The sequence below is a fragment of the Macaca nemestrina genome, chromosome 15 (assembly GCF_043159975.1).
Source record: "Macaca nemestrina isolate mMacNem1 chromosome 15, mMacNem.hap1, whole genome shotgun sequence".
Classification (NCBI taxonomy): Eukaryota; Metazoa; Chordata; class Mammalia; order Primates; family Cercopithecidae; genus Macaca; species Macaca nemestrina.
This window is the reverse complement of record NC_092139.1, coordinates 111,047,461-111,061,703: the sequence shown is the minus strand read 5'-3', so window position 1 is coordinate 111,061,703 and position 14,243 is coordinate 111,047,461. Positions and strand designations below refer to the sequence as shown.

The 14,243-nt window shown below is 50.5% G+C and overlaps 1 protein-coding gene across 5 annotated transcripts in view; it reads left to right on the top strand.

Moving 5' to 3' along the window:
- Window positions 1-14,243, top strand: part of LOC105464322 (signal peptide, CUB domain and EGF like domain containing 1) — a 148,291-nt gene that overhangs the window by 23,934 nt on the left and 110,114 nt on the right. The gene's annotated exons all lie outside the window — the stretch shown is intronic.

The window sequence follows — 14,243 nt, the reverse complement described above, 5'->3', positions numbered from 1 at the left end:
GTTTTTCGGCGGCCCCGCTCCTCTGTCAGGCTTACAGGTGGCTACCTTCTTTCTCCTTGTGTCTTCACACGGTCTTCCCACTGTGCATGCACATGTCTGGTGTCTCTCCCTGTCCTAATCTCCTCTTCTTCTTTTTTTGAGATGGAGTCTTGCTTTGTCACCCAAGCATGCAGTGGTGCGATCTCAGCTCACTGCAGCCTCCATCTCCCGGGTTCAAGCAGTTCTCCTGCCTCAGCCTCCCAAGTAGCTGAGATTACAGATGTGCCACCACACCCGGCTAATTTTTGTATTTTTAGTAGAGGCAGGGTTTCACCATGTTGGCCAGGCTGGTCTCGAACTACTGACCTTGTGATCCGCCTGCCTCGGCCTCCCGAAGTGCTGGGATTATGTGTGTGAGCCACCTTGCCCAGCCAGTCACTGCACCTGGGCCTCATCTTCTCTTCTTATAAGAACACAGTCATATGGGAGTAGGGCCCACCCTACAAACTCCATTTTTAACTTAATTTTCTCTCTAAAGGCCCTGTCTGCAAATATAGTCACATTTTGAGGTACTAGGGAGTTGAATTCCTTCAAAAAAGGAATTTTGAAGGGACACAATTTGGCCCATGATCTTATATACCTCCATCTTCCCATGGTCCAAATACATTTTTAAGCCAATTGTGTAAAATTTATAAGAGGCCAGGCATGGTGGCTCACACTTGTAATCCCAGCGCTCTGGGAAGCCAAGGCGGGTGGATCACCTGAGGTCAGGAGTTCAAGACCAGCCTGATCAACATGGCAAAACCCTCTCTCTACTAAAACTACAAAAATTAGCTGGGCACATGCCTGTAATCCCAGCTACTTGGGAGGCTAACGTAGGAGGATTGCTTGAACCTGGGAGGCAGAGGTTGCAGTGAGCCAAGATCACACCATTGCACTCCAGCCCGGCGACAAGAGTGAAACTCCATCTCAAAAACAAACAAACAAAAATTACAAGAGTAGTCCACATTTGCTGAATCAAGTTGGAAAAATGTAGAAGAGTAGGGAGAAAAAAATGGCAGGCATCTTAGTTGTGCTGGTGTGTTTCCTGTCAGTCTTCCATCTGCATCCAAGTGTGTTTTTACCATAGTGGTGATCAGATAGTCAGCACACGTTTGCCCCTTGCTTTTCCCTTTAATATCATGCGTACCTCAGGCATTTTGGTTTTCTTCTGAGAGAGTCTCACTCTGTCACCCAGGCTGGATTGCAGTATGGCTCAGCGCAGCCTTAACGTCTGGAACTCAGGTAATCCTCCCACCTCAGCCTCCAGAATAGCTGGGACCACAGGCACATTCCACTGCTACTGGCTCACTTTTGGGTTTTTTTGGTAGAGACAGGGTCTCGCTATATTGCCCAGGCCTCTGGAACTCCTAGGTTCAGGTGATCTGCCCACCTCGACCTCCCAAAGTGCTGGGATTACAGGCGTGACCCATCGCCTTACCTCAGGCATTACTTCAGGTATTTTTGTGTGGCCCCTATTACCACAGTTTTTCTAGTTGCCCCGTAGTCTGATAAATTACTAATAACCTGTATCAGTTTCCTGGGGCTGCCATGACAAAGTAACAAACTAGGACTTAACAGAAATGGATTATCTTGATTAGGAGTCCAAACTCAAGGTGTAGGCAGGGTAGTTCCTTCTGAGAGCTTCAAGGGATCATCTGTTCAGGCCTTTCTCATAGCTTCTGGTAACATCAGGGATTCCTTGGCTTGTAGATGGCATTCTCCCTCTGTCTTCATGTTGTCTCAGCTCTATGTGTGTCTGGCTCTGTGTCCAAATTTTTCTTTTTTATAAGGACACCAGTCGTGTTGCATCAGGGCCCACCCTAACAATCTCATCTTAACCTGGACATCTACCAAGACCTTATTTCCAACAAAAGTCACATTCACAAGTACTAGGAGTTAGGAATTCAACATCTTTTGAAGGGACATAATTCAACCTATAACAGAGGGAGTTCAGAGTCTGTCACAGAAGAACAGTATCTTGTCATGGGAAGCATGTGGCTCTTAAAGCGGATGTGTCTGTCCCCGAGGCCCTCTTCTGCCACTGGCTGCTGGGTGACCAGGGCACAGCAGCTGGAGCCCAGGGGGTACGGGCACAGAATTGGCAGGAGCATGGCCATAGATACATTATTGATTGTCTGGGTCTCAGGCCCTTGTTGGTAGAGGAGAGGCTGTGAGAAGCAGCTTCCTCACAGGGTTGTCATGAGCAGTGACTGAGATAATGTCCAGATGGCCGGGAAGCAGGCTCAGCACAGGGGACTCTCAGCAGCTGAGAGCTATTACTATCCCCATGGTGTCTGAGCCTCAGTCTTCTCCAGTATCCAACAGGGATAACTGCACAACACGCTTCCCAAGATCGCGTGTGAGGATGAGGTGACAGTGTGAAGTGAAGTGACTAGCCCCTAGTAGGTGCTAAATAGTCAACACAGGCATTACTACTCCAGCTGACTCGGCTGCCTTTCTGTGGTTAGACATTTAGATTGTTTGCTTTTTTTGTTTTTTACCGTCAGAATCCAGAGGTGGTTCTGGGCATACAACTTTTTTCCCCCTGTTTTGCCAGTTGTTTCCTTAGAAATGCTTCACAAAAGTGGAACCACTGCGTCAAAGGATCATTTGGTTTTTTATGGCTTTCTAAAAGGGCTCAGCAAACCTTCTGTTGTGCCAACTGGTTTGTGGGTGTGTGGTAGAGGACACTGGGTGTCCTGAGTGCTCTGGAACTTTCCCTCTTAATGGGGTGTTGGCCTTAGACCTGCCTGCCTGTTTTTGTCCAGCCCATGTTGGATGTCAGATAAGTTTGTTGCGGGAAACATCTGTAAGCATGTAATTTTACCCCAAATAAATGCCCAAGTGGAGGTCTGAGCAGCAGGTTATTGAAGCCCAGAGGGGCTGTGAAGAGCTACCTCTGGATGCAATGAGTGTGGGGGTGGAAGTGCGGCTAACTCCCTGGGCGTCTTCAAAGAGGAGGTAGCATTGAGCGGAACCTCCAAGGTTGGGGAGAAGTTTGCTAGGCCAAGGGCAGAGCCTACATAGAGCTGCAAGCAGCCCCTGAGGCTCAGCTCCTGGTGTGTGCAAGGAGCAGCGGGCGTGGAGCTGTGGAGGTGGGCAGGGCTTTGACCAGATTGTGAAGAACTGGTACCATGCGACGTTGATCGTGCCAGATGCCAGGTGAAGTATCTCATTCAGTCCTCCCAAAACGTAAGTGCTTGGCTTTCTTAGTTGTTTGCTCCGTTTTCAAATGATAGAGAGAGTACATTTCGGGCTCTGATTAGTCAGTGAAGACAGAGCCGACAGTCCCTGTGGGACAGCCAGCTAAAAGCAGGCAGTGTCACCCAGCAGCCAGGAGGAGAGACCTTGGGAACTGCCAGTTTGGGGCTTAAATTCTAGCCCTCGTCTATCAACTGTATGACCTTTGGACAGTCACTTTACCTCTCTATCCCTCAGTTTCCTCATAGGAAGGCATAGTTCCTATCTGGTAGGGCTCTTGTGAGGATTAAACGAGATCGTGGATGTGGAGCATGTAGCGGGGTGTCTGGCACCAAATACTCAACATGTAACCAGCATTCATCTGGTCGTTGGCTTCCAGATAAGATGTGTTGATGTGGACTGGTTTGATGCCTCCAAGATCTTGTGAGGACCAGTACCCACCATTTGCACTCCCAGGGCTGTGCCTGACACATGGGACTCTCCTTCCAGCCACCATACTCTTACCTGTGCAGAACCACCTGTTTGCAAATACCCTGTTCTTGGCTACAGCAAGCACTCACAGTACCCCCTGAGCCTGACACTAACAGCCTGCAGACTAACAGTGAGTCTGTGCGGGCCTTTGTCTCAACAACATTGTTTTCACAATGGATTATGGTTACCTAGATTAATTTAAAGGAACGGGCTAAGTCTCCCCACATCCCACCACCTCTGAGCACAGACTGAAACCTCACGCGGCTCTAACTTGCACACACAACAGCCAAGAAAAGGCTCTCTCTGTTGCTCCTCTGCCTTCAGCTGAGGACAGACCCTTCCCAACAGAGTTCTTTCTGTTCAGCCTTTCTCTTTCTCAAGACAAAGCTCCAGCTCTAGAGAAACCAGACCTTGGTTCTAACAGGCTCCAACCCATCCTGACCATGTGACCTCAAGCTAGTTAATTGACTTCTTGGAGTCTCAGCTCCCTCATCCTTGAAACACTGTAAGAACTAGAGCACCTCATACTCTAGGATCGTGGGGCTTCATCAGTGTTGGCAGAAATAAGTCATGCTCTAAGAGTCAGCTGGGCCTGGAGTTTGAAGATTTAGGTTCAAATTCTGATGTTACCGCTCATGAGTTTTATAGTTCGGGACCTGTTCCTCTAGCCCACCAAGCTTCAGTTCCCCTAACTAAGAAGTGGGCCAGTAATACCTGTCTCAGAGGGTCAGCGTCATGATTAAATCTGAAAGGAGATTGCGCAGAGCTTATGTGCAGATGTAAATTCTGTACAGGTACTGGATATTGTCATTTTCCAGCAGAGGCTTCAAGCTGGCAACCCACAGTCCCCGTCTGGCCCGCAGACATGTTTGGTTTGTCCCCATGGTGGTATCATTTGTTCTTATTAAATTATTTGTCAACACTTAAACATTAAGGGTTATCACATAAAAATCAATATTTCTAGCATCATTCCAGTTACCCAGCCCGTGATGTTTGTGGGACTTGAGACAGGAGTCCAAATGGAGGCTCCTATCCCACATGGCTAAAACGTTAAAGTCATTATGAAGCTCACAAACAAGAATGACTCTGTCTCTTCTACCTTGACAAATATTCCTAATTAATGACCTAGAGGCTAGTCTGGAATTTAGAAGACTGCTTGGATTTTGCACCAGAAAGTGGTAGCATGGGCAATGCCTGCTGCCCTCCCTGCCTTTCCCACCCTTGGCTCCACCCCACACCATGGTGAGCCTCAACACACCCTAAGGCAAATGTGCAAGCTTTGGCCATTTACCCTGAAAGCAGCCACCTTTTGCTTAAGTCTTACTCAGACCTAAGTGTCATCTGATAGGCTTAGGACCATTTGAGGGGAGTTTTAGGGTCCTAAATACCCAGGATGTAATGTAGAGTGGTAGGCATGTGTTCCAGGAGTCCGTGACTCCCCTATGGACTCCTTACTCCATGGTGTCGGCGGGGGGTGGGGGATGCTGCTGCAGCCAGAGGAGAGGCAGAACAAGGACCCCCAAAGTGTGGGGGCCCAGGGCAGCAGCACTCTTGCTCACATTTCACTGTGGTGCTGGCAGTAGCTAGAGTGAAATACACTGCAGCTGTCTGCTTCAGAGGGAGCGTATACTCTCTTGTTTGCCACAGTCTCCACCACTCCCTATTGTTTGCAACCAGCTTTGCTCATTTAACTATCTGCTTGAAATTGTGCTACCTGGAAATGTTTGGAATTGTTTGTGCTGCCTGACAAAGCTTCCTGTACGAGGTTTTGTCCCCAGTGGGCATTTGGTGGCTGTGAGTGGCCCACTGAGTTGTTAGAAGGTTCTCTGTCTTCACTGTCTTGTGCATTTTTGACTGCCTCTGGGCAGTCACTGAACCTCGCCCATCAGGAATAGTTAAGCCCATTCGCACCTCCTGCTGTTTTGTCTCAAGAAGTCTGGGTCAAGAGTCTTGTCCAGTTGTAACATTCCTCTCTGAACCACCACTGAATTCCTTAGGGATGGGGGCTGGAATAAAAACCTGATCACCTTAGAAATAAACAGGCCAGTTTGAAAAGCGTTCTGAGCTAATTAGGAGAAATGGGGCTGATGGCTTACATGTTATTTTCTTGCCTGAGTTTTCACAGTTGAACCTTTTCTTTTCTTTCGAGTAAGCGAGGTTATTTTCCTGTGGAGATGGCCTGCCTGTGACTGTGTCCTGGAGGTTGGCCAAGTCTGTCCTCTGGGGAGCAAAGCCCTCACTCTATTTGACATCTTTATTGAGGAATTTCTCAAATATAACAGAAAATGACACCAGAGGGAATTGAAACCATGATGAGATCTTGCTCAACCCCAAATGGCTGCTTTTAGCTGTGTAATTACTTGAAATAGCAGTAGTTCTGTTTGAAAAATATTATTCCAAACTCCATGCAATTGCACAGCAGAGCAATATTTAGGCTAATAGAATAAGATTTTTTTCATCTTAAATTAAAACCAGCAGTGGATAATTTCTTCCCGTCTCCACAAAGCAGGGCTCCTCTTTCTCTAAAGCCATTAGTTCACTTAGCCAGATGTTTTCTTCAACCCCGATCTTTACCTTGACTTACTGAAAAATACATTTCTCAAGTTGCTCATGGTTTGAATTTTGGCCCTGCCTCTCGGCACGTTTCTTCCCTGATGAAGAGAAGTCATCTGTATCCAGCTTCAGAAGCACTGATTTATTAGCCAGCTCTCTCCATTTCGTTAACATTTATTGAGCACCAACCCTATGACCAGCCTTGTGCTGGGTAGACCGTCCTACTTGAGTGAGATTCGAGAGCTTTGGTTGAGTCTCCTGTGTGCCTGGATTTGCCTGGAATGCTGTGCTCAGTTCTCTTGTTAGTTCTCACAGCATCCAAAGCCATTAGTGCCTTCTTTTTACAAACAAGGAAACTGAGGCCCGGTGAGGGAAAGGGACCTACCCAAGCTAACACAGACAGTAAGTGGAAGAGCTGGGACTAGAGCCCAGGTCTGGGATTTTGCCAGTTCAAGCCTGTAAGCCTACCCTGCTGCCCAACCCCTGCCCCGTAGTGCCCAGAACTGCACCAGCTCCGGGAGGCTGGCCAGGGTCTCCTTGTCATAGGGTGTTGGATATGTCCGCCTGTATCTATCCACGAGTTTGGGAGTCACTGAGAGCATCCAGAAATTCCAGTACGTGCCAGGCCAGGCACAGGGAGGGAGTGTGCTGAAGGGCAAACGGGAACCCCTTGCTCTAGAGAGCTCACGCCAAGGGCATCTCCACCCCATAGCTCGTTCAGCCTCCTCGGGCCAAGGGCAGAGCTTGTGGCCTTGTTTAGGCACCTCACATCACCCTCGAGTCGCCCTTGGAAACTTGTCTTACCTCATCCAACTGTACAGAGCCGTCCGCTCCAGCACCCTCCTCTCATGGCCCCCATTGCTTCCACAGTAGCATGAGGCCCCCCCGGCCAAGGCCCCACCAGCCTCCCCCCGACCCCATTTCTCAGGCTTGCTCAGCTGTGCCCGCTGGCCCAGCCTTCCCTGCACCCACAGAGTCCTGCACAGATCTGTTGACAGGCTGCTCCTCCCCAGCAGGGATCTGGTGAGGTCCTGCTCATCCTTCAAGCCTCAACCAAACCTCCCTTTGCTCAGAGGTCTGCTGTGACCCACACCACACAGTTACATCTCCATTGCAGTTCTGTGTCACAGTACTCTCTTCTTTCCCTGAAAGAAGAATTTCTCTTGTTTACCTTTCTGTCTTTCTTCTTAGAACCTAGGGCAGTGTCAGGTATATCGTAGGCATTTAGTAAATATTTGTAGAATAAATGAATGAATGGATTTGTCAAAATGCCTTGTAGTCTAAAAACCCTCTCACCCAGCAAACCTCTGATTTTGCAGCAGAAAGTGGTAGCATGGACAATGCCTGCTCCCTCCCTGCCTTTCCCACCCTTGGCTCCACCCCACACCATGGTGAGCCTCAGCACACCCTAACGCAAATGTGCAGGCTTCGGCCATTTACCCTGAAAGCAGCCACCTTTTGCCTAAGTCTTTCTCAGACCTGAGTGTCATCTGATAGGCTTAGGACCATTTGAGGGGAGTTTTAGGGTCCTAAATACCCAGGATATAATGTAGAGTGGTAGGCATAGGGCAGAGGTAAAGATGAATTAAATGAGGTATCTCTCGCAGGGCTCTTAGGTCCATGAGGAAGCCAGAAATATTCACAACTCTAATAAAGGGTAGAAAGTACTATATTAGGGCCAGGCACGGTGACTCGCGTCTGTAATCCCAGCACTTTGAGAGGCCGAGGCGGGTGGATCACTTTAGGTCAGGAGTTCGAGACCAGCCTGACCAACATGGTGAAACCCAGTTTCTACTAAAAATACAAAAAAAATAGCCAGATGTGATGGCGGGCGCCTGTAGTCCCAACCACTTGGGAGGCTGAGAATTGCTTGAACCCGTGGGGCAAAGGTTGCAATGAGCCAAGATCACGCCACTGCATTCCAGCCTGGGCGACAGAGTAAGACTCTGTCCCAAAAAAAAAGAAAAAAAAAAGTGCTACATTAGGAATAATTCTAAAGCCTTCCACCTAGTATTCATCCATTTGTTTATTCCAAAAAATTGTTCTGGGCACCTGCTACATGCCAGACATGGTTTTAACTGCTTACTATGGTGGCGAACAAAAGCTACAACATCTCCCTGCTTATGAACTTACATAGAGGAGAAAGACAGTGAACACGTGAACATGTAACTCAGTAACTTCAGCCAGGTCAGAGCCACTGAAAAAAATAATAAAATAATGTGATACAAAGTGATGGGGGGAGGGTGACAGCATTGGGTAGGATAGGATTCCAGTTACTATTGCTGCATAAGAAACCACCTCAGTATGTATTGAGGCCAGGCGTGGTGGCTCACAGCTGTGATCCCGACACTTTGGGAGGCCAAGGTAGGAGGATCACTTGAGCCCAGGAGTTTGACACCAGTCTGGGCAACATAGCAAGACCCCATCTCTACAGAAATTTAAAAAATTAGCCAGGCATGGAGGTGTGCGCCAGTGGCCCCAGCTACTAAGGAGGCTGAGGTGGGAGGATTGCATGAACCCAGGAGGTTGAGGCTGCAGTGAGTTATGTTTGCACTGCTGCACTCCAGCCTGGGCAACGGAGCAAGATCCTGACTCAGTAAAACTAAAAAAAGTTTTTAAAAATGTGTATTGAAGCATCACTATGTACCCCACAAATATGTACAATTATTACATGTCCATTTTAAAAAGTAAAATTAAATTTTTTTAAAACTACCTCACATTTAGCGGCATAAAATACTATTTTGCTCATGAATTCTGTGGCTCAAGAAGTCAGACAGGATTGGCTCGTCTCTGCTCCATGGTGTCTGGGGTCTCAACTAGGAGACTTGAAGGCTGGGAATGACTTGATAGCCAAGAACTGGAATCATCTGGAAGTGTCTTTGCTCACTGCCGGTGGTGGTTGTTGGCCATCAGCCAGAACACTATGGGCAGCCTCTTTATGTGGGCTTTCCCCATGGGCTGGTAGGAGCTTCTGCACATCATGGCCGCCGGGTCCTAAGATGACAGAATCCCATGCTTGGCAGTTTTACAGTCTGGCCTGAGAAGTCACCTCCACCAATGAGGGGAGTAACAAGTCTGCCCAGGGCAAGGGGAGGAAGCCTCAGTGAGAGGGAGGAAGTACCACGTGAAGGTCTAGGGAAGGTCCTATGTCCAAGCAGAAGGAGGACAAGTGTGGTAGGAACTGTTAGGAATTTGGGGATGGGCCAGGGTGCCTGGAGGATCAGGAGTGAGGGACACGGACTGGAGATGAGACAACGAGGTGGACAGGGGCTGGGTCACACAGGGTCATATCGGCTCGAGAAAGGGGTTTGGATGTTATTCTGTTACCTGGGAAGCTGTGGAATATTTTCACCAGGGACTGACATGTTCCGATGGACATTTTCATTTAAAAAGCCCTTCTGGCTGCTGAGTAGAGAGGCAGAGTGGCCTAAGCAGGGAAGCCACTGCAGTGGCCTGGGTCAGAGAGCTTGGTGGCTTCGTTCAGGGTGGCAGTGGGAGAAGTGGTCGTTGAACTCACAGTGTATTTTGAAAACGGTCAACGGGAGCTGCCGGTGGATGAGATGTGAGAGGCACGGGGAAAAGACAATCAAAACCGACCATTAGGTTTTCCCAGAGTTTCTAGGGGCTCCGCTGCTGTGGCTGAGATGGGGAAGGCTAGGGGGAAGGACAGATTGGGTGTGAGGGTGGACACGGAGGTACAGGACTCAGGCGTCTGTTTGGCTGAGTTCTGTTTGAAATGATAAGCAACCATCAAAATGGAGATGGCGCACAAGCTTAGAAGTCTGTAGTCAAACCCCGGGGGAAACGTGAGGGTTTCTACATGGCGTCTAGATGGCTTTGGAAACCAGAAATCTTAATATTCACTCATTTCGTAAAGATTTCACGAGCACCCACCCTATGCTGTGCCTTGCTGGGAGCTCACAATTAGGAGATGGATGATGGCCTTATTTCAGGCCCTCAAGGAGCATCGGAAATCAATCTGCCTGGATCCATCACTTACTATTTGACCTTGAGCAAGTGTCTCTGCTTCTCTGGGCCTCTGTATACTCCTGCATGAGGTGGGGCTGGTAACAGTGCTTATTTGACAGAGATGATGCAGAGGCCAACGAGATGAGCTTTGTAAAACACATCCCACAGTACCTAGCACAGAGCAAGGTCTCAACAGATGTGAATGAGCTAATTAACATTTATTCCCAGTGCGCAAAGCGGGAAGACCGTTTAGGGAAAATGGATGTATCGTGGAGCTGGTGAAGATGCAGGGGGCGAGCCTGGGCCTGGGCCACGTAGGAAGCCCTTTCCTGGGCCCTGCCCCTCATTCCTGCCAGATGAGCTGCTGCCCACGGTCTGCTCCCCACCCCGCAAATGCTCTCCCAGCCTCTCGCACTGGTTCTTGCACTTACTGCCTGTTGACTGTGGGGTCGTGTGACATCGCGACTTCAATCCGAGCTCTGCTGTGTTCTTATTTTGTAACTTGGGGCACATCATCTCATTTCTCAGAGTCGCAGTTTCGGTCTCTGTGAAATGGGACTGGTCCCTCTCTGTTAGGATCAGATGAAGAGACGGATGTACAAGTGGCACCTGAGGCTGCCAAGTGGAGGGGTAGAAAAGGAGGAGTAGGAGGGGCCCTCAGGAGACTCCCGATGGGGCCCGGAGCCCAGCTGCACCTGGGGGAGAAAGTCACCCGGAGTGCCCTGGATGCTCGGATGCTCGGTGTAGGCACCGTGCTCACAGCTCTCCCTCCGCTGGGCTGGGCTGGTCCCTGGCCTGATGAAAGGGCCTGCGCAATCCCAGCCTTTTAAAGCAGCCCCTCTCATCCTGGAAGACAGCTGGAGTCAGCGTGTGGCTCCCTGGAACCCCTAACGAAGGCTCGAGTTGCTGCTGTTTATTTGTCTTTATACTTCAACAGCTCAAATACATTTCTTGCTGGGAAAAAAAAATGCTGATCATCTTAATGTAAAACTAAACAGCTTTGGACAGTCATGTACTTACTCCATAAACACCAATATTTTCTAAAGTAAACTCAAGAGGTTTCTTCCTGTTCTCTTTCATTATGCCCACCTACCACCACCCCACCACCTTTTCCCATTCTTGGCCCACTTTCAGGTGCTCTAAACACACTCGGTTGGAGGGATTTGCTGTCAGAGTACAAGATGGATCCAGGCCCGCCTCTCCTCTCCGCCTTCTACAGCTGTTAATCTGATAGAAATTCTTTGGCCTGAGACAGACTCCCTGGACAGTGTTGTACATCTTTATGGACTCGCTTCCTTCTTTTCCCAAATCGCTACAAAAAAGGGGAGACCCTAGAGTGGGGTGTAGGGAAGCAGACTGGTTCAGACCCGTGCGTGTTTCGGGGTGGAGTGGACTTTGACAGCCTCATGCCCATGGCCTGCCTGGGATTGGGTGGGGGACTGTGGGGTGCTTATTACAGGCGGCCAGGTGGTTCTTCCAGCCCCCATCTGGCCCGGCGATCGGGGCAGAATCAGTGGCCCACAGAACAGAAGTCAGGCTCCTTAGGCCACTGACTTGCTGGGGGACCTTGGGAAATGCCCTGCGTCTTTGTGCCTCAGTTTCCCTGTCATATGTGAAATAAAAAGATGGGATTTGATCAGTGGTTTTCAGATGCTGTGGGGTTTATAGCAGCAGAAATCTTTTTTCTTTTTTTTTTTTTTTTTTTTTTTTTGAGACGGAGTCTCACGCTGTTACCCAGGCTGGAGTGCAGTGGCGCGATCTCGGCTCACTGCAAGCTCCGCCTCCTGGGTTCACGCCATTCTCCTGCCTCAGCCTCCTGAGTAGCTAGGACTACAGGCGCCCGCCATCGTGCCCGGCTAATTTTTTGTATTTTTAGTAGAGACGGGGTTTCACTGTGGTCTCGATCTCCTGACCTTGTGATCCGCCCGCCTCGGCCTCCCAAAGTGCTGGGATTACAGGCTTGAGCCACCGCGCCCGGCCGAAATCTTTTTTCCCAAGCAGAATCATGCAGGGGTTTCACACTCTGGCTGAGTGGGAGACAAGACTGGCCACAGTTAGCGCTCTGCTCCCCCACGGAGCCTATCTCTACCTCTGCGAAGTTCCCGGAGCCCCTGCAACTCCGTTTGGAACCCCCTGGCTGGGCTGCTGAGTCAGAGCCCTTCTCCCTCCAGCATCCCGTGACCTGGCAGTACGGTCATATGCTTTGGCCCCAGGGACAGTGGCAGCTCAGCTCTTTCCCGTGTCTGCCTTGTCCCGGCAGGATGCAGTCCTTGTCTGTGTAGGTCTCCTTGTTTCTCAAAACTGTCATCTCCAGCATGGTGAACACCTTTCCTCTCCCTACCCGTCCCGCCCTTTCCTCCTCCGGGGTGTCTGTGCACCTGCTGTTCTGCCCTGAGCGCCCTTCCCCAGCCTCTTGATGAACGCTTAGTTTGACTGGCCCCCACTTGTTCCTCAGGGCTCAGGTGAGGCATCAACCCCTAGAGAAAACCTGTCTGAGCTGCACAGCCTCCCCTAGGCTTCTCTCTGACGCGGCCCTGAGCTCCTGGGCCTGGCACTCCGGCATCTCAGGGCAGATCTCCCCTCCTTCCCTGGGAATTCCTCGAGTGCTGAGCTCTGGATTGGCCAAGCTCTTCATCTGAGGCCCACACAGGCCAGGCCCACAGCAGGCTCATTGGTGTGGTGGAGGATGGTCAGGTGGCAGGGTAGCGGGGCAGAATGTTGGATTCCGGCCCTCAGGAGGCACACAACTTGACAGTGGCGGGTGCACAGACCTGCCGTGGGGGCAGGCAGGTCATCGACACACTTGGAGCTGGGTAGATGCGCTGGGAAAGCCTCACTGTCTCCCTCAGCCAGCAATGGCCTGTGACTCCCCAGTCCACTTCTCCATGCCTGGCTCCTTCTGGTCTCTGCTGTAGACACAGGGAGAGCATGGACTTGGGGATCACTCACATTGGCCTCGGCTCCCACTCCCTTCCTAGCTCTCTGTTCTTGGTTTTCTTTCCTGGATAGGGGCATGCTGGTGTTCCCAGGATGGGTCTCTGGGAACACAGTGAGGGGCGTATGTGAAGGAAGGTGGCACATGGTGGGCCTCAGGACCCTTCACCTCCTCTCCCCTTCCCACTCTCCCTGTGCTTGTACGTTCAGGTCAGGGATTGCATCCCCGTATGAGGCCACCTTCCCCTTGGTAGGAATGTGTGTTCATGATCCTGTCCTCCTTCCGCTGGACTGAAATCTGTTGTCATTGTGCCTGGTGCCAGCCCCACTTTTGTAGGTCTCAATTTGGTGGCTTGAGGAAGAAACCCCGCTGTGTCTCAGAGCAGAGAATAGCGAGTCCATAAACAGCAAAGAAAACACTCGCTGCAGACACTTGCCTTCCTCTGTTCCTGTTTGCAGTCCCTGTGCCAAGGGCTTGGTCAGAACTCTGAAAAATTTAAAACAAAATAAGTGTCTTGTGAAGGCTCCTTAAAAATACCCTGCCAGCAAAACATATGCCCCCAAACCAGACACAGAGCCATGGCCCTAACTGGGGGCATTAGCAACAATTGAGGGCATCTCAACCCAGTCCACTAGTTCGTCTGTCAGTAGTCTCGCTTACCTTGGAGCACCCTGGGCCCTGGGTGGCGTTTGGGGTCACCCTGGACACTTGCTAGGCCTGGCTGCATCAGGGCAGATGCCGCAGTGACCCTCCTCCCACAGGCTCGAGCTGTTTATAGTGGCCATTAGCCAGGCCTGTGCATCAGGCTGCCCCGGCCCCCCTCCCTGTCACCCACCTCATCCCAACCACATACAGCTAGAAATAGACTGCTGGCAGAGATGCCCTGTGCCTGGCTGGCACTCTTTATTTGTGGGAAGTGGGCAGCCATGGCAGCAGCCCAGCTGCTTGGTCTGGGGTCTTTAGTAACCTCCCAGGTGCTACTTTAATGACGGGGAGAGGATCCCACAGGCTTGACCTCCCATGGCTCATCTGCTGGCCGCCAGGAGGTCAGACGCCGGTGGAGTCATTTGGGACTCACCCATGGTGGAGGCCC